The sequence below is a fragment of the Aedes albopictus genome, chromosome 2 (assembly GCF_035046485.1).
Source record: "Aedes albopictus strain Foshan chromosome 2, AalbF5, whole genome shotgun sequence".
NCBI classification, from domain to species: Eukaryota; Metazoa; Arthropoda; class Insecta; order Diptera; family Culicidae; genus Aedes; species Aedes albopictus.
This window is the reverse complement of record NC_085137.1, coordinates 470,369,564-470,396,628: the sequence shown is the minus strand read 5'-3', so window position 1 is coordinate 470,396,628 and position 27,065 is coordinate 470,369,564. Positions and strand designations below refer to the sequence as shown.

The window sequence follows — 27,065 nt, the reverse complement described above, 5'->3', positions numbered from 1 at the left end:
GCTGTTCCATCCCGGATAAAAAATTACCATTCATTACATAGTAAATATTATTAACAAATGACTGGTTTTATTGTTCACAATAAAACACATAGTAGATATATTGTTACTTTTTACAATAGAAATCAAGCCCATATAGTTCGTACAATAAGTGAACATTAGCTTTATTAGTGACTGATTGATTCGATTGTTTTTCAATAGTTTTATAATAATTTAAAGTTACTATCAGTAAAAATTAATTTAAGTTGTTTTTAAATAGTTGCAAAAGTGCCTGCAAAGTTCTCATGGACTTTTTATTAAAAAAGAGTTTATTTCTCAATAACACTTAAAAACAATTTGTAACAAATAAATAACAATAAGTATTATTGTTGCATGGATCCATGTTTGTATAATCAAATACAAAATCACTTGGCATATTTTTTATAGTTTTCGTTTTAAATTTGAGTACAGTAGATGTTTCGGTTATCGAATGTTATTCGCTAAAACTGACAGACGTCAAGCCGTGTTGGCAGAGGAAGCTCTCAATGAATAACTGAGGAAGTACTTATAGAAAACTAGCGGAAAAGCAGGTTTAGCCAAGTGAGGATGTTAAGACAAGAAAAAGATGAACCACCGACAAACAGACGTAACACTTCGAACATTCTTCGATTCAAAATCTAGTCACGGGAATATGTTCGCCCAATGCTAAAAGAACCGAGTTTGGCCGACCATCGACTAGGTGGCGGTAGTGGGCAAACGTCAAACTCGAACAAAAACGATGCGAGCGCCACGAGTGGTCAGTTGGCCAATTATCAAATTTTTAAATTGGCCGTTAAATCGGTGTACGATGGGATTTATCAGAGTGTTACGTCTGTTTGTCTGTGGATGAACAATGATTTTTCGGATTTTTCTAATGTTTTCCAATAAATTAAAGGAATCTAGTAAATAGTAAACTACCATTGATAACAATACAAATACAATTAGTTTAATGGGGTCAATTGAACCGATTTTAAAATAAACATGCAATAATATTTGTTGTTATGTAAACAGATTTCGCCTTTGAAAAACCAAAGAATTCATATTTCTCGGTAACATTTTTCTCCAGCATTTACAGATATTAATGGCCACATGAATTGTGAACGATTTATGGTATGGATCATACGACCTGAGGTCTGACTTGTGATATTTGGCAGTTATTTGAAAAGAGTGAAGATAGATTCTCTCAACAGCTGCCAAGCAATACATACCAGACAGACATCAGAGTGTTGGATTCTTATCATAAAATGTGCATATCATTCTGGCGGACGTTAGTGCTCGTAAATGCTGGATATAAATGTTAGCGGGAAATATAAATTCTATGGATTTTCAAAAGCGAAAACTGCTTACAAATAACAAATATTATTGTATTTTTATTGTAACAACGATTCATTTGACGCCATTCAATTAATTGTATTTGTATTGTAAGAACAATGAAAAAACATTAAGATATATTGTTATCTTTTGAAAATTGCCCTAAAAATGTCTCATAAAAACACAATACATTCTATTGTTTTTCGCGAAAAAGTGTATGAAATTTTTCTCAAAATTTTATGGTTAAGATACATAACGACCACCATTTTTTATTGTAAAAGTGCCATTTACCATTCGCCGAATGGTATAGAACAATAGGGGTGATGGTGAGTGTGTTGTGTAAATTACAATATGTTTAATGGTGAATATTTTTCGAAAAAATGGTGTTGTAACAATAAAATTTATCGTATTTTTATGATACTTTTTATCAGGGATTCTTCTCGGGCGTGTACGGTGCTGTGTACTGAAACTTGATTCCATTTTGCTTCAGATATGCTTTCACATCGTTTCCGGTATACTCGCCGCCTCGATCCGAGCGTATGATCTTGGGTTTTCGTCCAAACTGAGTCTTCGTCATTTCTACGAACTCTTTCAGCTTCGATAGTACTTCTGACTTCCTGCGCAAAACATAAACCGTTGTGTACTTGCTATAGTCGTCTATTAGTGTTAGGAAAAACCTCCTTCCTCCTGGAGTTGCAGTTCGCATGGGGCCACAAACGTCACTGTGCACTAGTTCCAGGATTTCACTTGACTTGCTCTGGGACGTCTTCGGAAACGGGAGACGGTGCATTTTTCCCTTTATGCAAACTTCACATTCACTGCTGCAGTCGCACCTTTTGTACTTCACACCGATCGCCAAATCGCTCAACTTCTTCACAGCTTCACAATCACGGTGGCCGAAACGCCGATGCCATTCATGGATACAGTGTTCTCCAGACGTAACCAATGATGCAGATTCCTTCAACGTTTCCAGGACAAACAAGTTGTTTCGCTGTTTTGCTATGGCTCCAACGACTCCATTTCTTGAAATTTCCGCACCGTTACGATCAAAATTCACCGTGTAATCCTTTTGTACTAAACGCTTCACTGACATCAGGTTTGATTTCATTTCTGGTACAAACAGCACCGCATCCATCGTAACCGTTCGCTTATTTCCAGCATGGTCCAGCAATTCAAGCTTTCCAGATCCACGGCCAGAGGACTTCACTTTGGTTCCGTTTGCTACCCAAATGTCTTCACGTATACCTTCATCCAGTGAATCGAAAAAACTTCGGTAGTTTGCGATGTGGCACGTAGCACCTGAGTCCAGGATCCAACGTTCATCTTGAGTAGCTGAATCTTCAACGCAGAAACCCCAATGCTCGTCATCGTCGCCTTGATGCACACTGTTGACTTTCTCCTTGGAAGTTTTCGTTCTCTTCTTCTGGGTTTCTTTCCAGGACTTGAATTTCTGACAATCCACCTTTTGATGACCGGGTTTCTTGCAGAAAAAACATTTCATGACCTTCGGACCAGTTTGAAGCGCCGTTTCTGAGTCTTCAATGCTTCCACGATTTCTCCGCTTGCTCCACTCATCAACAAGCTTACCTTTAACAAGATCCAGCGTCAAATCGTCTTCAGATCTGGCCTCCAATGCCGTCACAAGCGTATCGTATTCTTCAGAGAGACTGCTGAACATGATTGCCACCAGCCAACTTTCATCCAGTACCTTGTCGGGCTGAAGTCCGTTGAGTTTGTCGAATAGTTCCACCAATCTTCCGATATGGATCTCCATGTCACCGTTGTTCTCCAGTCGCAGCGCACAAATCCTACGCATGATCGAGACCTTGGTACTCAGAGTCCGCTTCACATGGAAATTCTCCAAACTTTTCCAGGCTTCAGCTGCAGTCTTGGCCTTCCTAATGTGGACGAGCTGACTATCCTCGACGGCCAAACCAATTGTCGCTAGGGCTTGTTCGTCTTTTTCGGTCCAATTTGCAGGAGCAGGGTTCGGCTTCGGTTCATTGACGACCTTCCAGCAACCTTCTTTGGTCAGAAGCAACTTCATTTTGAAACTCCAGTTGTCGAAATTCGAGCCGTTCAACTTCGGGAAACACACCATCCGATCGCCCATTTTGATCTGCTGCTCCTGGATTCGTCAACTTCAAAAAATCTTTAACAACCTTATTCTTGTTCCGGATTCACAGCCGAGGGCCCATAACCTCTTGGAAGGCAAGTGTGGATTTGAACCGGGCAAGTAAAATAGAGACTAACAATTGATAATGTCTGTATTTGTTGAAGGTTTGAACGAGAATAAATTACTGTGTGAACATTACAAAATGTCTTCAAATAACAAATGACTGCTGCGATTGAACAATCTTAGGTTGATCATACGATAGCACTATCCAATAGACATGCCTTCATAAAAACACAGTTTTGAAAACTTTAACAATAATTTAAAGGCCTTCTGTTGTGTAATAAATTGCAATAGATGTTTACCTGCCATTTTGTACGGAAATCGGATCTAGTTTTGTGTTTTTCTTAAAGTTTCAGGTAAATTAAAAAAAAAAAGGGATCAAGTCTCCCCAGTCTCCCCTACTGTTGTCTTTATTTCCCTTATCAGTGTAGAGAAAATTAAAGACAAATGCATGATTTGGCCACAATCCACCCGGACGTCGACGCATGTACAACCCGGTGAAGTGTAAATACCTCTTTAAATTATATATCTACGTTTCGTTCTAGTCTCCTTTAATGTTCTTTAAAAAAAGAGCGTATTCAAAACTGTGTTTCTTCCCGAATGATGGGCATAACTTTGATTTAAGCCTTTCGGATAACAAAACCTGATGGTGACGTAAACCTTAACGAGAACACGAGACTTTCTTGTAGACAGTTTTGGTAAAATTTTTAAACTCAAGGGTAAAACATTAACGGAAGAATTGACGAACTACGCGTAGTGTTGCTCATGGGTGCAATTTTTGAAATCTTTGTGGACCCCGCACTGTGCACTGCCCGTTATGAATAGTCAAGCCTATCTATCATTGATAGTTTGCGCTTCCTTGAGATTGATTGATCTCAATTGTACTGATTTTCCACCTCTTCTCACATCCGACCTACAGTTTTGTGGTTCTCAGGGCCTAAAATCTCGTAAAAAAAATCAATTAACAATAACATAAAATAGTATGAATGTTAAAATTTTAGCTACAAAGAACTCGTTGCTTCCAAAATAATGTAACGAAAATTTTTGACAATCAAATCAACAAACCCATATTCCTGCCTACTTTGACAAAGCTATAAAATCGGTCGGCAAGAATTGGGTTGTTTAGTGAATAAAATATTTCTATTTTCTATAGCCTAATCGAAAGAGCTAATTTTTTGAGTATAGCGTGATTTTATTGCATTCCAATTCCTTTGTTTTGATGGTTAAATAAACAAAACAGTTTTAATTTCCGTGGATAGAATGACAGTTCAATCGATAAAATGACAGTTCGCCCCGAACAAAAAAAAATCCCCATACAAACTTTAAATGCATTTTAAAAATAATTCCCGGGCACCAAAAATTATGAAATTTTGGATTTAGACTAATTTTTGGACGGAGATTCCGATTATGAAATAATCTGGATACCCCTAAAGAACCCAATTGTCAAAATCGAATCACCCCCCGTAGTTTTATAGCCAGCGTAAAAAGCTGGATATATGAAGGGTTATCCAAAACGCTCTGGAGAATTCCCAAAGCGCATTCTAATAAATCTAATAAGCCTAAGATGCCATTAACAGGAGGAAAATGACAAGATAATATAACAATATATGGTTTATGTAATGTAAAACAATACAACATAACAAAAGAGAACCATTCCAAAACCATTTGATTAACCTTCCAGGACGCGCGCCATCAAGCTACCGAAACTGCACCGCGCTCTCGCTGTATACGACGAGCGAGGTTTTTTGGTGGTGTTTGGTGGTATAACCAGTAGTGAAATTACAATTAAAACAATTTATTTACGGTATGTTTTATTGTTTGAAACCATTCATGTACCATACAATGTACGGTATATTTAAACCCACGTATCAGTATTTTGAACAATTCATTAACAATAAAATGTATGGTTTTGCAAAAAAATATATATGGAGAAAAATATTTTTAGATTAACTGCGAGCAAGCGGGAGCTGTGGGAATGCACACGCACTTTTCACTTTGACGTTACGCGAAGAGTGACGACGACGCGGGTGGCTATGATTTGCCATGCCTACTGTGATCACAAGATGTGCCGTGCGCCGCTGCCAACTGGTACATATATTAGTATGAATCCACTATCACACATCCACCCTCCTCTCAGGAATAAAAGTTTTTTTTTTTTGAAAAAAAATATGTAAATTTCATATCACAATATGAAAGTGTCCCAACAACTTAACGGCAGGATAGATGTATCATGAAAGGGTTAGGATTTCATATTTCCTGGAGACTGATTTTCTTCTACAGATTTCATTGTAGTCTTAAATGTTCTCACTTAATAAATAACACTGGATGAGAGTGCATAAAATTAAACTTGCCTCTCACTGCTTCTAACTTATTATTCCTACATTACGTACGCTAGACGGTTATTCAGGACTTCAGAAACCTGAATCTTCAGGATGTTTAGTTGTTCTTGACCCGTTATGGTAAATTACCCATTGTGGTACGCTTATGCGTTATAACAGTGTCCTTTTCAGGACGCTGTGTGAACCCGTTATGGTACGCTTATACATGTATAACGATCCTATTCCTCTACCTGTCTTTTTCCCTGTCCAATCCTTGTCACCTTCTCTTCTGCCTCAGGTAAATGATGAATAGGCTCGTGTTCATGGCGATGGAACAAATTTCCCAAATAAAGGAGAACGTGCCTCTGGAGCCGACCTAGGAGAACGAGAAAACGACACAGCCAGCAATCAATCGTTTGGTTCCCATTAGCATAGCGAGGTATCTATCGGTAACAGGATTCGCGAGTAAATGCACATTGATTCTTTGATATTCCCGAATACGATAAAGCTCTCAAATTAATACATTTTGTGTGAAAATTCTGGGCTTATTAAGAAAATAGCCTCTTCGATAACTCTCTCAATCTATCGCTATTTACCATTTTTCTACATTTATTATATTTATAAAAAACTGATACATGATGCTTAAAGACATTTGACCGTGCTGAAATACATTTTACCCCCATTTGGCAGAAAATACCAAATAATTGTCAATTTTTATATATCCGATGTAATAATCATACAAAAGAGTGCCTTCCAGACACGCCAACGAATTAGGATGCCGTCATCGAGGCACGCCAATGAACTTGAGTGCGGTCATCCGGAAATGCTGCGAACATTTTGATATATTTGTAGGCAGGACACAATACAATCTTATATAGCAAGTTTGTCTTAATGACAAGTCAACAGACCAGAGTGCGGTCACCCGGTCACACCCATAAAATTTAAATCTATGGTCACACTTTGGATTTCCGTCAAACGGTCACGATGTGAACTAGTATGCGGTCATCCAGACATGCTATAGATTAAGCTGCGGTCATCCGGACACGATATGGACTAGGGTGCGATCATCCGGACACGCTGTGGACTTTTTTTTTTTAATTGTCGCCAAGAGACAATTACTATCAAATGCTAGGGTGCGGTCATCCGGACACGCTGTGGACTAGGGTGCGGTCATCCGGACACGCTGTGGACTGGATTGCGGTCATCCGGACACGCTGTGGACTATGGTGCGGTCATCCGGACACGCTGTGGACTTTTTTTTTGTCGCCAAGAGACAATTACTAACAAATGCTAGGGTGCGGTCATTCGGACACGCTGTGGACAAGGGTGCGGTCTTCCGGACACGCTGTGGACTGGATTGCGGTCATCCGGACACGCTGTGGACTATGGTGCGGTCATCCGGACACGCTGTGGACTTTTTTTTTTATTGTCGCCAAGAGACAATTACTAACAAATGCTAGAGTGCGGTCATCCGGACACGCTGTGGACAAGGGTGCGGTCTTCCGGACACGCTGTGGACTGGATTGCGGTCATCCGGACACGCTGTGGACTATGGTGCGGTCATCCGGACACGCTGTGGACTTTTTTTTTGTCGCCAAGAGACAATTACTAACAAATGCTAGGGTGCGGTCATCCGGACACGCTGTGGACAAGGGTGCGGTCTTCCGAACACGCTGTGGACAGTTTTTTTTATCACCAGAGATAAATACCAGCACTACGCTAAGGTGCAGTGATTTGGTCATGTTAAGAACTGTTTTTTTTTCTTTTACTGCCGCCATAAGGCAGACTTACTAGGAAACACTATGACGAATGCACACTATGCAAATCAAATATGATAATGTGAATCTCAAGTAATTCAATCAATACAAAATTCACGTTTATATTCTTTTCACTCATACATTATTCTTATTTTAGATTAGATAGCATACAAGCTGTGGATATAACCAAATAATAAATAAATTGCATGTTAAAGTTCCCGAAATGAGCGTCTCGACAAAATAAAATTTTCTATGTGTGTTTGTCATGTTTCCAAGCAAACATTTAACTATGAACCAGTAATAATTTAACGTAGGCAATTTTGGGAAATTTAAAGGAGTTATAATCAACTTAAAATAGTTATGCTTCCTTGTTATGTCAATAGCACTAGTAGTACACTATTGATACAGGACAACAACTGTGTTGAACTGGCTGAAGTTAAAACGATCTTTACTTTGTTGTATGTTGTGATTGTTTCCAACCTTTTTCTCGTGATATATTTCTCTTGCAACATTCATGCACATGCAAACTTGACATTCAATATTTAAAGCTTCTCTACAGCTTTGAAACTCTAGTCTTGCACAGGCAAAAACATTAGTTTCCAGAAATGGTATCTGATTGATCCCTACTACCATGCGAGATCGACCGAAAATAGAATCCGTCACATCGTCATCATCATCATCATCGAACTTTTTCGTTCTTTTTGTCAGTTGCAACATGGATATCCACTTTTCTGTACAGATAAATCAAACATCAAAGTCACTTATTGTAAAGAAATCATTAAGTAATATATATTCTTCAGACTTCGCTAGCCTTTGCTACTGTTTTGAAAATCGATATCTAGTGTGCCATGTCTTAGTGATGCATCAGATTTGATGTTTTGAATTGATCACACATGCAAATCTTCTAAAACGTGATGATGAACGAAACGCATCAGAACATTTATGTTTCAAACCATTTTTACAACTATACCGTGTTCATCACTACATTTGGATGCCGCAAGCTTATTTTCTTTAAATGACATATTGTCCTACCAACAAACTAACAGGCGACTCATTTTGAACCATTTCGGAAGTAGTGAGATTTTTTTTTGTGTTCCCTATAATTGCAGGACAAAAAAGTAAACAGCAGCCGCGACGCTTGCGATTGCGGACCAAGATAAAACAAAGCGGTTATTTTCACTCGAGCAGCCGCCAAGAAATCTTTCGGAAAACCAACAAAATACATTCATTTACATCTTGAAGCTCATTCTCAAGCATTGTCAGGAGATGCACGCCCATCACATAAGGAAAATACGATGGTTGCGATTGATACACAAGGAACTTACCATACCTAGACCTGGAGTCTCCAGGCCCGTCAGTTTGTCCTACCTCACAAAAATCCAAGAGCACACTCACATATATTTGTTTTCTTTTGGTACAATCACTTCAACCGAAAACAAAAATCCGCACAGTAGTAACACAATCACTCCATCCCTGAACGCCCCCGCTTGCCCACATTCACTTTCAATAGGTTCTTACGTAATTAATCCGGCAGGATCGCCAAATGTGCGCTTTAGATTAACTGCGAGCAAGCGGGAGCTGTGGGAATGCACACGCACTTTTCACTTTGACGTTACGCGAAGAGTGACGACGACGCGGGTGGCTATGATTTGCCATGCCTACTGTGATCACAAGATGTGCCGTGCGCCGCTGCCAACTGGTACATATATTAGTATGAATCCACTATCACACAGATACTTAACAACCCGTATAGCATATTGTAAAAATCTTATTTACAATTCACGGTATTGTGTCTACATTACATCTTATTGTTTTTGTATTTTTATTTTTACAGTGGTGTCTATTGTAAAAATATGGTTCTAAATAGTACTGTTACAATACAACGTTCGGTTTTTCTACTGTATTTTTTATTCGGGCTGAAACCCCCTGCAGGCGTGGATTAGGCTATAGAGCTTGCTGACGTTTATTCACCTCTCTCTTTCAAGCATGCAGGCAGGATAGGATTTGTTTTCATCGGGAAACCTTTCCTGATGACAACAAATCCTATTCCGCCTGCATGTTTGAAAGAGAAAGGTGAATAAACGTCAGCAAGCTCTATAGAAAATAGCAGGGGGAATGACACTTCTTTTGCTAATCGCAAAAAACGCATTTATCCGTTGCTAACCGTCGTTAACTGCGTCTAACTGCTGTTCAATTAGCAGCAGTTAGTGACGGTTAGGAAAGAATAAATGCGGATATTCCGGTTAGAAAAGGATATGTCATTCCCCTTGGAAAATAGCAATATTTTATTCACTAAACAACCCAATTGAATCTGTTTTGTGAGTAATCCTACTGTCACAATTCAGGCTACTTGGCCGACGCCGCTGATACAAACTTCTCATGACGAAGAGGACAACTCATTTAGTAATTGACTCATTACAATTTAAATTATAAATTTTCTCCAAACAATTTAATTTTGTATTCATATCACATGTGCTCGTTTCTCTCCGTGCCCCCAAAGCTCACCCCCGAAAGCTTTCGGCTCTGCGCAAAGCTCTCACCGTGTCTTGAAGCCCGATCACCTAGCGGTAATTTTCCTCTCCCGTGCGCGTCGCGTTGACAGTTCGGCATAACGGTAACGCTCGCACACGTCTTCCACGACGGCAAAAAGAGCCTGGCGGTTCGTAGCTGTTGTCGTCGTTGTCAACTTCTCATTCACTAACTTGGAGTCGGTACGTTCGGTGGTGTTTTCAAGTGCAGTCCTGGTGATCTTTTGTCGCTCTCCCTCTCTCTGTGAATCTCTGCTCCGCCGCCGAGGTGGCACTTTTTCCATATTCATCATCAGTAGTGTGCTTTCTGGTGCGAAAATGATTGAAAAAATCGGCTTTTCCTGGCGTTGCCGGTGCCGGATTCCGGCGGAAGTGCGATCCGTGTCGCGAGGTGCATCCGTCGGTGTAGGTTTTCGGTCGCGGTTCGTGTTCGGAAAGTGATTTTTCCCCACCGGGAAAGTGGGTTCAATCCGGAAAACCATATTGCAGTGATAAATGGGCAGTCGTGGTCGTGGACGTCGTCGTTGCGCGAGGCGAGAATGGGATCGACGGTGCGTGTGTGTGAGTGTGCGAGCGGCGGCAGTGAGAGGAGAACCGTTTATCGACGGTGTCCGTAGTGGTGGAGAGGTCCCGTTTGCCATCAGGCGGCGACGGCATGGGCATGACATGGCTGGCTGGTTGGTTGGCTGGCTGGCGGCGAAGGAGTAGTGTGTTGTCGAAAAAATATAAGGAATAAGAAGAAAGTTCTCTGCTGCTTGCTCATTCGCTGTCGGTGGTATGTTGTCGACGTCGTCGTCGGCCGTCGTTCAGGCTGTTCAGGCAGCCTTTGCAAATGTGTTGGTCATTCGCAGTCGAGACTGCCGGGAAGTGTTGCTAAATGAGCTGTTGCTGTTTTCCTAACCGGTTTATGGAATGGGTTCTAGGGGAAAAATGTTTTCACTAACTTGAATATAGGGTGAAAAATATAATTTGGAAATGTATGTTATTTGGGCATGGATGGTCCTGTCTTAAATTTTCAAAGAGCTAGGAATTGATACTACTGTCTATTGATTACTGAATCGATCAGACCCAATTCTATTAAATTTAGGTGAAAACATGCTTAACAAATGGTTGGTCAGGGAATAAAATGTATATTTAATACATACTGCCATTTTCTATAGCCTCCAGAAAGCTATTTTTGCAGATAACATGATTTGAATGTGATTTTATTGCGTTCCAATACCTTTGGTTTTATGGTTAACCCTCAAAACCCCAGGACAAACTTCTTATTTTTAATCGTCTGATACTCAGGATCTGTAAAATATAAAAATAAGCCAAGTAGAAGAAGGGTTAATTCTTTCTTGGAACTCCTCTAGCAAATCTCATACTATTCTACTTGATAAATCTTTGCAGTTCCATGGGAAGTTATTGTTCGGATACCTTCAAAAGTTTGCTGATCCTGGAATTTTTTTCAGGAGATTCTTCTGGGAATCTACCAGATATCGCTTTTCAAATTCCTCATTCAAAGGGGATTTCCTTAAGAATTTCAGTAAAATTGTTTCACCAGGTAATGGAACCCTTTAAGAAATTAATACTGGGTTGTACCCAAAAAACCCTCCGGCAATTTCTCAAGGTGTTTTTTTTTCTGAGATTCATGCAGATGTTCCCTATGAAATTATTCCGGGGTTTTTCTTTAGAAGTTCGGACTAAAATTCTTCCAAGATTTTCTTCTGAGATTTCTCCAGTATGTAGCTTTTTCTGTAGTTTTCCTAAAAGTTCTTCCTGGGATTCTTCCAAAAAACCTTCTGTAAGTCCATTCTTAAGTTTCCTTGACCCGATATAAAGTGTATTCACTAAACGGTTATCGATGATAATGAAGCTTAAACTACATTTCAGGAGTTTCTTCTGAGGTCTTAAGAAAATCCATTTGGAAAAGCGGAGACTACTTAGGCAATAACAAACAATTTTCTTCGGAAACTGTTTCAAGAGTTTGTTCTTTGACACCATCTATAGTTTCGTGGACATATGTAGGAGTGGCTTCTGTAATTCATAAGTCCATTCTATGATTCATACAAGAGCTGCAGTTAGATTTCCTCCAGAATCGTCTTAAAAACTCCAGGATTTTCTACTATATATCCTCCAAAAGTTCCTTCACGAAATCCTCCAGATATTCCTTCTGGGGATCTTCTACGAATTATTTTTCAAATTATTCACAGAGTTCCTTCTGGGAATCTCCTTTTTATTCGCCAACAGTTCCTTTTAGGAATTATCCAGGAGTTCCTGCGTAAATCGCTAGATCAAATTCCTAGATTGATCCCTGAAGTAACTCGGAGGAATTACAATCAACTATTTTTTTTTTTTGATGCATGGAAATTCTTTTTATGGAAAGGACAAATCCATATGCATACGTTTACGTCGACTTTTCAAATTCAAATAAGTAGAAAGACGCGATTTTTATACAAAAATATCTTTATACTTATTTTATTTTATAATACTAGCCTAAATTCTAGTTATTTCAAGGTTGCAGCCAAAATTCCATATCAATTTAATCGAAAAAGAGATTTTGACCCCTAAACATGATTATTTTGTATGGAAAACAGCTCTGTCTTCTATTTCTCGAAGTGTATGGACATTAGCATTGTAATGGCAGTGGAGTTATGTCAACCACACCAGGCTACGGTGGCGCTATCTGTTCATTCCACAGCGGCCGTTTTAGTTATTTTAGTGATACATTCTTAAAGAAATATGGAAAACTTCACAGAAGTCATTCCCCAGATGAAGGATAGAATTTCTAGGGGAATCCTCAAAGATTTCTTGCAGAAATTCCCAGAAAGAATTCCTGATGGAATCCTTCAAAGGAGTTTCAAAAGGAATCCCCAGATGACATTCCTGGAGTAAGCTCCAGACGTATTTTTGAAGGATTCCTCTGAATGAGTTTCTGGAGGAATCCTCTAAAGGAATCCACAGAAGGGCTTCTTGAAATAAGCAACAGATGAAATTGCTGGAGAAATCCCCAGCAGGAAATCTTGAAGAAAACTTCAGATGGCGTTCCGGGAGTAATTCACAGATGGATTTCTTCAAGAAATACCCAGAATGAATTTCTGAAAGAATCCCAGATGGAATTTCTGAAGCAGGAATTCCATAAGTAATCCGTTGATGGAATTGCCAAAAGAATCCCCAATGAAATACAGGTGAACTTGCCCGACCCAAAAAAGTAGAATAGCAATAATATAAAACAAATGTTTCGATTATTTCGATGATTAGATATCCGTTTGAATTTCTGACCGTGTGTTTGTTGGGTTTTATCGAATTACCTGGTATAATTCATGTAGGTATTTGGTGAAAACAGACATTTTTTGTAAGATCCTAAAATTCTTATAGTGATCTCATGTGATTTAAACGAATCTAAGCGAAATTTTTCGTGTAATTTTCTGAAATATTCTTTACAGTAGTTTACGAAGAAATTAGTACCAGAGCTAACACAAGCTGACTATGAGCCATTTTACGAAACGACAAGATTGTTGACATTGATATTGACTTGTTACGTGTTACGGCGCAAACTCTTGTCAAAATGTCATTCATACAATTGGCTCCCAAAATGGAGAAAACAGGGAAGGAATTCCTCTTTAGGAATCTCAAAAGAAGTTTCTGCAAGAACCCAAGATGGAATCTCAGAAGGAATTCCTTGGAAGAATCGTAGAAAGAGCTCCCTTGGGAATGCCAGAAGAAACTCCTGTAGCAATCCCAGGAACGATTCCTCTCACAAAGAACTTATGGAGAAATTGCAGAAAGAATTCCCAGTCTGGGATTCCTTCTGTGGTTTGTTCAGCATTCCTCTAGAAGTTCTCTCTGCAGTGCTTGAAATTGAGTGAATATGAATGGTACGATCAGTCATCAGCGCCAACCATTACTACGAACGAACACGCACAGGGAGCAAAGAGAAACCGAACCAATCGTGACCACTATTCCTCATGGGTCGGTTGGCTGGTGAAGCATATTGACTGGTAACGATTATTTCTCACTTGCTGCGGTGAGGCTGAAGATGCGTAAATGATCCAGTGAATTTATTTTTTGCTCAAAACTTGTAAAAACAATCAATTTGTCCTTAAGAGAATGATGGACGTGACTATTATAATCGATTTTATTCGAGTTTATGTCATTTGCACTGTAATAACGAGATAAAAAACAAGTATATTCATTACCGTATACACCGGCGAAGAGAGAGATTCAGAGAGCCGCACGGCGCTGAATCGTCGTTCCTCACTCTCACTCATATTTTTTATTGCTCCCTCTCCCCACTTGTTTCTGAAGCATGTTAGCCAATGAAGGCATATTACTACCGCTCTGGGTTGAAAAGCTGCAGTCAAAGAAGAGCAAATTTTGATTCGTCTGAGGTAAAACGCTTCCATTTTCAAGCGCTGTCTCTCTGTGATTCTTTCAAGGAACTCTCGAGGAACTTCTTATAATATTCCTCCACACATTCCTTCTAAGATCACTCTAAGAATTACTTTCGGGATGCAGCAGTAATTCCGGAAATTTTCTAATCATTAATTATTTCCGAGGTTTCTGCAGAGAATTCTTTCGGGTTTCCTCCAGGAGCTCCTTCTGAGAATCCTCTAGAGGGTTTCCTCAAGGGAGTCAAGGGAGGAAGGAGTCCCTTCTGGGTTTCCTCAAGGAGTTCCATTTAGGATTCTTCAAAGAGTTCCTTTTAAGATTCTTCCATTTGAGAACTCAATATTCTGAAATTTCTCCAGGAGCTTTTTCTGTTATTCCTCCAAAAAAAGTTCCTTACAGGATTTCTCTCGGAGTTCCTTTTTGGAGTCCTCCCGTAGTTCCATCTTGGATTTCTTCAAGAGTTTTATCTAGGATTCCTAAATTAGTTCTTTCTGACATTCATGAAGAAGTTCCTTTTGGGACTCCTCAAGGATTTATTCTTCCTTCTTCTGAGATTACTTAAGGAGCTCTTTTTGAGCTTTCTTCAAATTTTATTTTTAGGACCACCATGGGATGGCTGGAGGAAAACCCAGCAAAAATCCCTGGAGCTTTTTTTCAAAGGGATTCCTTCTTTCTGAAATTCCTCCAGGAACTTCTTCGGATATTCCTCTAGAGATTTCTTCTACGATCACTCTAAGACTTACTTCCGGGATGCATCCCGGAATTCCGGAATTTTTCTAAGTATTATTTTCCAGATTGCTGCAGGAACTTTTTCCGACGTTCCTCCATGAGTTCCTTCTGTCAATCCTCTAGAAGTTTCTCCATGGATTATATTAGGAGTTCTTTCTGGATTTCCTAAATGAGTTCCATTTAGGATTTTTCAGAGTTCCTTTCAGCATTCCTTTTGAGGATTCATATATTTTCCAGATGTTCTTTTAAGAATTCAAGCCGAGATTCCTTTCAGGATCTTTTGCGGAGTTCCTACTAGGATTTCTACAGGATTATTTTCTATGAATTAGAAATTTAGTCTTGAATTCCTAAATAAGATCTAGAAGTTTCTTCTAGTACTCCTCAAGGAGTTCTTCCTTCAGCTCAGTTTCGTGTTCAAAAGGAATCGCTCAAGAAATTTCATGACCGATTCCTGGCAGAAACTTTCTACAGTGACTGCCATTTGAATTGTAATTTCTTCGTAACTGCGTACTGCGATTGAAGAAAAGCGGTTTCTTGGCGATTTAGGCAAAGAATTTCCATTCATCAAGATAGGCCGAATAATCCTTCTGAACTGCAAACAGCAACAGCCCTTTCTCCTGAGATTCCTTGTGGAGCTCTTTTTGAGATTTGTTATAAAGTTCTTTCTAGGATCACCAAGAGTTCCTTCGTGGAATGGCATTCCTTGAGGAAAACCCAGCATTCTAAAACGGCAGCCTGCTAGTTATTACAACTTTAGCTTTGGTCAAGGAAAGGTGAATCGGACAATAATTATTTGTAATTTTTTTTCCATTTGTAATTTGTAATTTATTAGTAACATCACGACACCCTGTTGGACAGGCCATATATCATGACTTTATAACTAGTTAGATAATCCTTAAACTAGTTTAAATTATCCCTGCATTATTCTAGGTGAAATATCTGGTTTAAGTCCTGAAAGAAGGACATTTCCTCACAATTAACATCCTGGAAGGTAGTAACATTTATGTGGAAATTTTAGTGGCGTTCCATGAACTCATCTCTGTCTGGCAACACTTCCCGCGAGCTGCGGAATGCGTTTTCCATCCAACATATTGCGGCGGCGGCGAATAAGAGCAGAACATCGAAGAAACCTCTCTGCTGTTGTTGTAGCCACATCGCAATTCCTTTCGTCGCCGCAGTAGATGTACGTACGTAGGTACCTATCTAGCTAGCCTGCTTGCTAGAGATATCTGTGATAATCCGCGTGTGTGAGCACGGTCCACTGGTCGTCGTCGTCGTGTTCGGTTGTCGGTCGGTCGGTCCGTTATAGAGCTTGGTATTGGTATCTCGCGATGCGGTTCGCGACCGTCGTCGGTAGTATTGTGATTTCGCGGCGATATAAAAAAAATAAAACAGTGAAATTCCCCCTCGCTCTCTCACCGAATGCTCTCTGATGATGGTGTGATTAGTAGTGCGTATTTTGACAGCAAGAAATCGTCGGAAAGCGGAAAAACGTGCTTTCCTTGCGGATTTTCAGGGTGATTCTAAAAGCAATGGGATCATAGACAGCCTTGGCTTTGAACTTTCGTCTGACATCATCAGAACTGACTGATAAGTGACCACCTCGCGCAAAGGACCTTTCACCGTTAGTCAAAACTCGATCGGAGCAAGAGAAGAGAAAGCGAAGAACACCATCAAGCCGCTGCAGCAAGGGAGAGATCAGGCAGAAGAAGTTAAATATTTTGTTTTTTTTTTCTCGTTTCCTTTCCGGTCACTGCACCCTGACTGGGCCACTGTCTTCATTTTTTTCGGTGGATTACCTTACGTGTGGTGGATCTGTCGTACCTGTCTGTCTGGCTGGCTGCTGCTGACGCGCAATTTCCAAACAACAACAACCTCAACAACAGAACACGGCAAGCCAAGTGCATTCAAGCTGGAGTCTCTAACGAGGACAAATCTCATCTAGACCCGGATCTTTGGCATATACAGTACAGTGAGTATTTTATTTTGATTTTTGTATTTTGGAGGGTTAGAATGAAGTTAGAGAAAGAGTGGTTGTCGTATTATCTAGTGTGACAATGGGCATAATAGTTATTGAAGTCATAAACATTGACGATGAATGATGATATAAGAATCATTACAGAATGTATCAGAATGACTTTCAAAGTTCGATAATATACATATGTACATGTAAGTTTTTTGAAAAACAGGAAAATTGAAAGTAAAATTTCGTAAGGCCAATATAGCTACAGCTGTAAAGGCATGGGTGTATTCAGCATGACCATGCTGAGAGTGACGGATTCCATCAAATTTTCGTAATAAAAATTGCTTTGATTTTCTTGGACATAGAGTACCTTTGTGCCAGCCACACGATATACACATGCAAAATGGTCATTGGCAGAGGACGCTGTCAGTTAACAACTGTGGAAATGCTCATAGATCACTAAGCTGGGAAGCAGGCTTTGTCCCAGTGGGAACAATATGCCAAGAAGAATCTAAATCTAAAAATCTAAATTTTCTTGATGCATTACTGTTTGCAATCTGGTCTGTTAGTCAGTTCCAGAATATCTATTGTGGTTTATGTGGTTTCATTACCTCTTAAACCCAGAGTCTATCTAAGATCAATCATTCAATAAGTCATCACTGTCGGTCAGTAGCGAATGATTCACTTCGATTTCATTATACCAGCGATCTTGAACGATGGCATCACTGAAAAATTAAAGGTATGGGGAATTGGTATAATATGCACCTTTGAAACAAAACTCCCTCCCCCTGGATATTCGATCTTGACGCGATGGGAGGGCTTAACCCATTAGCACTTTAGCGCCAGTTCATTCACCACCGCTTGGACTTTGAGCTAGATATATCTAGTTAACGAGTTGAGCGCAAGTGAAGGAATCGCCGTAAGTGCTAATGGGAACCAAAGGAGTATCCGTCGTGCATTTATCACAAGTCAAAAACAAATTATAATTCAGCTTGCATAGACCTAATCTTTGCATTCTTTGAATTTTCTCAAATTTAACAATAATTGTTAAATTTAACGTAACGCAAGAGTGGGTAGAGGAGGTCTCTGCGTTACACTCATCATTCGTTACTTGAATTCGTTAGTACACAGGACAGGGGACGCTAGGATAAGTTGACTTACAGCCTTACAGATTAGATTCATTACAATTAGAAAATTATGGACTGATTAGGTAAAGATAAAACTGTTGATTATAGGAGTTTGTATTTGTATTTCTTATTTTTATTAGTTTTGTGAATTTATAAAAGTTGACAAATAATCATTATCATTTTTATTTTTGACAAAAATCAGTTGACTGAACTTTTTTGTTTTTATATCTTAGACGGTATTATTTCACTGATCAAAAAAAGCAGGAATTTAGTTAGGACTTAGGACGGTTGACATTGTAAAGGGTTACGATGGATATAATATTACTTTGGACTGAGATGATCACAGATATGCAGAAGACGACTAGCGAAATTAGAAACACAATTTGATACATTATTGACTATATTTTGACAAATAGGGTTTGACAAATTTCTTTACAATATCGAATGGAAGCTCAAAAAGTGTTATCTAACACTAATATGAGAGTTATTTGGAGATGATGCTGGTGCTGTCAATGACTAACATCGGTTATTGACACTATTGGTAATCAGCTTGAAATAATTTTCAGAATGTATTATAAAATAACTGAAGATATTATCTGATTATTGTTTGGGGAAGCTGTCAGAAAAACTAGTTGCCCATATCGGCTAAAAACGCTAGTTCTGGTAGCTGTCTTCGAATAATTTTCAGAAATATCAAATCTTTAAAAATTAGCTACGACACATTTTTTTTTCTTTTTGCTCTTTGTATATTTCTTAAGAATAGTACTCTGAAGGTGTTAACATAGACATAAACACCCTTTTTATCTCTGAATGTTGTCCAGTGACCTCGGAGATTTTCGATTATTGAAATATTGTTCAATTATCAAATCATCTTTGGAGCTTCCATGCGATCAAAACACTAGTGCGATGGGAAAAGTTAAAAACAGTATTTTTAAAAACTACTACGACCAGCTACGACCTAATGCTAATTACTACACACTTTGCTCAAGTTGACGACATCGTCTAGTCCATCGTGAGTATTAGTCCTAGTAGGGGGAAAGTTGGGAAAGGCTCCAGGCTTTGCTATCAGCTGTCCTGCAGCTCCACCTGGTCACTCTTCAAAAAAAAAAAAAAAAATATGCACCTTTGAAACAAAACTATTTATCCAAAGGTATGAACAATTAGTAAAAGTATTTTCATAAAATTGAATTTCTAGAGGAAAAGTGTTCGAAAAGGTTCAGCAGTTCTATTCGAGAATGGAAATTCCAACATGAATTCGAACGCATGCCGAAGGAAAAATTCATAGGAACATCGTGACAATGTCACATGGTTTCTGTTGAAAATGCTTTGACATCCATGTGCTAGATGAACAAATTTAGATTTGAATAATGAAAAGAAATCCACGTACTCCGGTGAGACTTGAACTCACGACTCCCAATTCGTAAAACGGGTGCTTCTATTCCTTCAAACTACGGAGTCACTCGACCATCAACGTCGCCAGTAGGCATAGAACTGAACTCGATTCCGCAGTCGCACATGGTTCACAATCCAAACCTCCTTCCTTCGGATGAACCGAAGGTGTAATTCTTAGCGAAATGCATGGAAATCATGGCTGCAGTTTCTAGGCAATTTCAGCAGAAGTTCCGAAAACCCTTCAAATAATCTTTGTAATAGTGTTCAAGTTATTTTATACAAGAGAATGCTTTTCATGACATACTTGGAGAGAATTTTTGAAAAATGTCTGAGTGAATCTGAATTCCATTGAAAATTATAAAAACTGTTAGGTAGAACCTTAAAACTATATGTATTAATCTCCGGTCAATTAGAGATTGACATTCAGGAAAAAAAAATACTAAACGAGATACTTTCACTAAATCAAATTATAGATTAGATCGGACTCAACTATCCGAGGATTTGCAAATAAAACGTCCTTGATCCCGATAATCCAAACATTTGATGTTCATTTCCCTTTTAGCATTCTACTATTGGGCAACTTCCGGGTGTTCCTCCAGCAATTGATTCAGTGCATTAGTCCAGGAATTTCTTTTGAGAATTCCTTCAGGAATTTCTTCTGGGGATTTCTTTAAGCACTTTTTTTAGATTTCTTATAAAAAATCCATCTAGGAATTCTTCCAAAAACTGTCGATTACTTCAGAAATGCCCTTTGGATTCCTTCATGAATTCCAACTGTGGAATCCTCCAGAAATATGCGCTGGGGATTCCTACAAAAACTCTTTTTGGGGACTTCCTAAAAAAAGTTATCTGCGATTTTCTTTAGGAATTCCTGCTGGGGATTCCTCTAGAAACTCTATCTGGTGACTCCTCCAGGAATTGATTCTGCGGATGCCTTCAAAAACCGCTTCTGTAAATTCCTTTGGTGATTTATTCACGAATTGCTTTTGATTATTTCTTCCAAGAATATCAAAAAAACTCCATCTGTCGATTATTCCAGGCATGTTATACAGATCCTTCATAACTTCCTGTTTGGGATTTCTCCGGAAACTCCTTCGGGGATTCCTTTAAAAGATCCTTCGGAGATTCCTCAAGACTATAATTCAGGAGATTCTAGCACGAATTCTTTTTAAGGATATCTTCAAGAAGTTCTTCTGGAAGTTACTCCAGGAATTTCAGGAATTCCGTCTGATGATTCCTCCACGAATACCTTCTGTGCATTCCTGCATATTCCCCTTTGGAATCCTTGAGGGTTTTCCCCAGGAACTTTTGTAGCATTTCCAGAAGGAACTTCTAAAGAATTCCTTGAAAAGAAAAAAAAACTCCTTGAAGATTTCATATAAAAAAGTATAGAAGGAATCCCAAAAGGAACTTCTGGAGAATTTCCGTAGAAAAAATTCCTGGAAGGTTGAATGAACTTCTGGAACTTCTGGAAGTTTCCAGAAGGAACTTCAGGTGGATTCCCAGAAGGAATCCTTGAATGATTACTAGAAATTTTTATTGAAGATTCCCTTATAGGAATTCCTAGAGGATATTCAGGAATCTGGAAGGATTTTTTGAATGAATTTGTGAAATATTTTCAGGAGAACTCCTGGAGGATTTCCACAAAGAAATCCTTGAGTATTCTCATATGAAATTCCTGAAAAATTCACCGAATATCCTGGAGGATATTAAGGAGAAACTTCCAGAGGATTTCTGGAAAAAAAAAATCGAAGGAATTGCTGGAGCAATTTACAAAAGAAACTCCTTGAGATTTCTCTAAGAAACTTTTGCAAGAATCCTTGAAGGATTCCCAGTAGTAACTTCTGGAGGATCTTGTGAAAGCCTTCCATGAATTCCTCCATATTCCTTATTGGATTCCTTCAACGAATTTTGCCAGAACCTTCTGTATCATTCTCAGTAGGAACTTCTGGAGGATTCTCTAGAAATAAAACTAAAACCCCTGAAAGATTCCTGAAATCCCAAAATAAACTCCTTTAGAATTTCGTAGAAAGAACTCCTGGAAGCTTCCCAAAAGGCGTGTACATAAACTACGTAGACCTATGTTTGGCTATATTAGACCCCTTCCCATTCGTTAACTGTTGTCCATACACAAAGTCTACGAAGTTTATGGGCTGACCCAAAGAATCTTCTGAAGGATTCTTACAAGCAACTCCTGGAGGATTTTCAAAAGTAACTTCTAGAGAACTCTTCAGATAGGTAAAACTTTTGGAAGATTTCTAGAATATACTTCAACAGAGCTTTCAGAACTCCTGGATAATTTCCAAAACAAACACCAGGATATTTCCCATAAAGAACCCTTGAAGGATTTCCAGAAAGAAGTCCTGGAGAGTTCCCTATAGTAATTCCACAAACAGACGTAACTCTTAGAGAAAATTCATCAAAAAAATTGCCCGGTGTCTTTTTCATGAGCACATTGCCACCTGTTGATAGAACCGCGCGAGACGCTGTCGACCATGGTGAATTTCGATTTGACGTTTGCCTAACACGCACATTACTATACAAATTTCCTGTAATTTTCGTTTGCATCATTCAGCAACGTGTACACTGGCAAACATCAAAGCGATCGAATACTAGCGCCTCTGGTGGAATGATCGCGGAAATCAAATGAAATTTGAATTGATCGTTAAATGCATGTGCCAAGCCGTTTTGAAGAGTGTTAAGTCTGTTTGTCTGTGGTAATTCTTTAAGGATATTCAAGAGAAAGCCCTAGAACAGTGATCCTCAGGCCCATTTTTTCGACTGCTCGTATTGCAACACCTGGATCGATTTGTGAATGGAGAAATTTCAGAATAAATTTCCGTAAAAATCCATCAAAATCTCTTCCTGGTAACCTGGAACACACCCTTGCAAGAGTCCCGAAAAGAATTCCTGGAGAAACCTTAGAAGAGACTTCTGGAGAAATAGTTGAACGAATCTCATAAGTACTTGGCTCCAAATTCAAGTCCCCGTTGAAGTGAAGATCGTGTCACGCTAACCAAAGATGGATGGTCATTGGACCAAGGCCGCTGGACGTGTGTAGAAATTTTTATTATTATTAGCCTTATTTACGAGGCTTCCAGCCCTAGGCTGGTTTGCCTCGGCGTGTGTAGAACGATTACGCCGACTACATTCGATAGTTACCAGTACTTTGTGACCCACGTGTGTGTATGATTGGGAATGAAACTAGGTTGGGTCACTCACGAATGTGGCTCTCGGATTCCATCAGTTCTCACATCAAGAAACTAAAAACGCAGTCATTCATTTTCAGCTGAAAAACAGGCAATGAGACTGATAGGGTAACCAATATAATTTGGACCCCCATATATTTTGGACCCCCTTTGTCCTATTATCACAACTTACACAGGTTTAATGATGAGATGACGGAAATTTTTAGAATCATTCGCTAAATAAGATCGCTCTGCACGGGCAGCAATCATTTCCTCACTGGAAATATCTTTATTTGCCTTGAAATTTTTTTTTGCCAATCTTGTCATCCGTACGAGTGTCGCATCATGTTTACAAAAAGAGATTGCGGTGCTGAAGAAACTCGCAGATGTAAACAAAAACGTTTATCATTCTAGCGCATTAATTTCGCAAAGTTCGTCTAATCAGCCTTTGTCAATCAAGTAATTAGGATGTAATCCAACATATTCAAGCGGCAAATTCTTCCAAAACACTTTCAAACGAGTTTAAACACCGGCTGTCCAAAATATATACTGAAGAGGGTCCAAAATATATTGGGGTGTCCAAAACAGTGAAAACTGATGCTTCAAAAATCAGTTATTTTCATCAAATTTTCAGCCAGAAATGACCTTGTGGGTATTTTTAACGAACAGTGGAGGCTTTTACGAACATACTAACATCATCATTATGTATGAATACCCTCTGAATCTGTTTGATTTTGAATTAAATTCAAGCCAATGTCCTCTAGGGGTCCAAAATTCAACCGTTACCCTATCACTAGTTTACAAAATAAAACGAAAGTCGTGAACTTCTGTCAACGACCAAAGTTTTTGAAGCACAATTTAGCGCTGATTTCGAAACCGTGCTTCAAAAAATTTTAAGTAGAACAGTTTTTGAGTTTTAGCTCAATATTGAGTTTTACAACTTTTTAAAATATGAAATTAACTAAAATTCAAATATCTTGCGTTTTGTTCAACCAATTTTAAATCTTTTTCCATAAATTAAAAGCTGAGTATAATACAATTCGATCGTTTGAATGCAGGTTTTGCGTCAGATTGATGAAATTCAAGATATTATCAAGTTTTAGGGACGATCTCCCTAAATTTTAGCAAAATTTCCGAAAATATTTGAAGAAATGTATTTCTTTCAATAAGAAAAAAAAAACAATTTAAAAATTCTTTCTCATCGTTCATTTGACATATCATATGTAGGCGAACTACAGTAAAAAATTCAGCTCAATCGGAGCATTGATTACGGAGAATGAGATGTATGAAGTTAGCGACTTTGCTTAAAAATAGAACAAAAATCGTTTTCAAATCATCAACCTTGTATGGAAAGTCGAAAACATTTCCGCTGTACTGTAATTTTTTTTCCTTCTCGTTTTCGAACTCAGGGCATGATTCTACACCAAAAAAGATCATCAATTCGGTTCCTTTGAATTCCACTAAGAATTTGCATCCTTTGACAGATACGTATTTCGACCTCAACTGTAAGGTCGTCTTCAGTGTCTTGTCAAGTACAAGACACTGAAGACGACCTTACAGTTGAGGTCGAAATACGTATCTGTCAAAGGATGCAAAATCTTAGTGGAATTCAAAGGAACCGAAATATTGTTGTTTAACTAATAATTCACCAGCAAAAGTCTGCAGGATCATCATATGAACTGAAAAATACATTAAAACTTATGTTAAATTAACAATTAGTAACTTGGTGTTTTTGAGCCCAATATCTATATATATATATATATATATATATATATATATATATATATATATATATATATATATATATATATATATATATATATATATATATATATATATATATATATATATATATATATATATATATATATATATATATATATATATATATATATATATATATATATATATATATATATATATACAGTCGAACCTCCATGAGTCGATGTTCCTTGACTCGATATCGACTCATGGAGGTAATTTTTTCCATACTGAAAAATAATTTCTGGGTTACTATGATGGTCCCCCCCAAAAAGCTTCCCAAAGGATTTTTGTTCCACTACTCGATGATTCCTTGAGTCGATGGTCCCTTCAATATCGACTCATGGAGGTTTTACTGTATATATATATATACAATATCTATATATATAAAAATGCAGTGGCATACGTGGGACCGCGCATAACTTGCGAACGGATGGTCCAATTTTGATCGTTTTAGTTTTGTTCTGTTAGTTTTCACCCAAGGAAGGTTTATGAGGCAAAAAAACTTGGAAAAATTGAGAGTTTTTGAAAATCGATCTTCCATACATTTTGTGAACGAGTATTTGGGCTTGGAAAGAAACTAGAAACGTCAAAAAACGCAGTAGGCAAGACAAAGTTTGCCGGGTACAGCTAGTATATACACACCAAAAATCGATTTGTGATTTCAGCAAAATGGTTTACTGAACAACAATCAGCAAACCAACGTTTTACCGATAAATCAGCAGTTTGGATTTATTAGCTGAAAATCAGTAAACTAGTCCGGTTTTCTGAATTTTCAGCAGAATTTTCCGCCGTCAGCTCTGTCGGCTACTTGTCAAAATAGAAAAAAAAAAATGTTGAAGTTGTGCGAGCTGCTTACTAAGTGACACCTTGACGGAATCGTATTCCTATTTAACGAATTTTTATCGACGTAATAAAGTGTGTAACCGGACAAAATTAAACTGCTCATCTCTCTTGCACGTAAGGATATGGTAAGTATTAAATTATTCTAAATTTCAAACGAAATTATAGAATAAAACAATTTTTCTTTGCACGGTAGATACAACACCCGGAGTAAAAAGGCGATATCAAAGATGTCCGACGCATGATTCACGACCCGTTCATTAGAGATATTTCAGCGATTCAGCCCAATTTATGTAATTCAAACCATTTAATTAGTTTCGTTTTAAATGAATAAAATGGAATTGATCCAAAACAATTTCGTTCACTGAAAGGTTTTTTTTTTTTCAAAAAAATAAAAGAAAACACGATGTTTTGTTCTGGTTTGCTGAAACTCTTCAGCAAAGTGGTGGTGAATCCCGCGTCGGCCGAGTTTACTGAAGTTTCAGCACGATTTGCTGATCATTCAGTAAACCGTTGACAATCACGATGACAGCCGAAATTGCTGAAAGTTTCAGCAGATTTTTTTACTGAATTGTTTGCTGAAAATACAGCTCGGCAAAATTCAGCAAAACTTTGCTGATTTTCAGCGAAAAAAATTTGGTGTGTATATATAAATGCAGTGGCATACGTGGGACCGCTCATAACTTGCGAACGGGGAGTCCAATTTGGGTCGTCTTAGTTTTGTTCTGTTAGTTTTCGCCCAAGGAAGGTTTATGAGGCAAAAAACATAGACAAATTGAAAGTTTTTGAAAATCGATTCTTTATACATTTTGAACGGGGACTTGGAATTGGCTAGATACTTAAAACGTCAAAAAACGCAGTAGGCAAGACAAAGTTTGCCGGGGTCAGCTAGTTTCTATATAAAAATTCACAATTCAATTTCCTATGTAAAAACAAATGTAAAAATAAGTATGTCAGTCCAAACAATATCGCAATAGTAGCAGAAATACTTATCAAATATGCTCGAAACTAAAAATTAATATCTGCGTGTTTTAAAAGGGATTTACATTGGGTGTTGCAAGTCACCCCGCACGACGTCTTGTATCAAAAACGACCTTATTTGGCTTTTTCAACATGAAAAAATAAATCAATCTATAACTTGTTCACTCTATTTTATAGAGGGGCCGGCTATTAAAACTATTACAAATAGTTTGAATTTTAAAATTGAGTTTAATCAACATTTTTTGTTAGTTGAAGCTAAAAAGTGTTGCAAGTCACCCCGTTTGACGGTACGTATTCTGTTCTATCTTCAGGTCTAGTGTAGAGATTTCGACTCTATTCAAAATGCAGCTAGAAATCTAGCAAAAAAAAATCAAGATAAGTTATTCCAAAAACTAAAAACAATCGTTAAACATTCTATTTTACAACACTGTTCAAGAGAAAAATTCAATATTTTCCCGGATAAACACATTTTACCCCGCCCTTCCTCAGTCGAGTTGCGAATAAAGAGCGAAGGCACATCGACAAGAAGACAGCGAAAATTATTGTCGACGTGGGATCTTGCGTTAGCGACGCGACGGTACACTGAACGGCGGCTTGCGGTG

General features: G+C 38.3%; 1 protein-coding gene across 1 annotated transcript in view; it reads left to right on the top strand.

Annotated features, from left to right (window-relative positions):
• Window positions 1–10,237: 10,237 nt before the first annotated feature.
• Window positions 10,238–27,065, top strand: part of LOC109418094 (vigilin) — a 35,256-nt gene continuing 18,428 nt past the window's right edge. The window contains exons 1-2 of the mRNA XM_029870880.2: window positions 10,238–10,288; window positions 17,095–17,180. The gene's annotated coding sequence lies outside the window, so the exon portion shown is untranslated. The remainder of the gene's footprint in view (window positions 10,289–17,094; window positions 17,181–27,065) is intronic.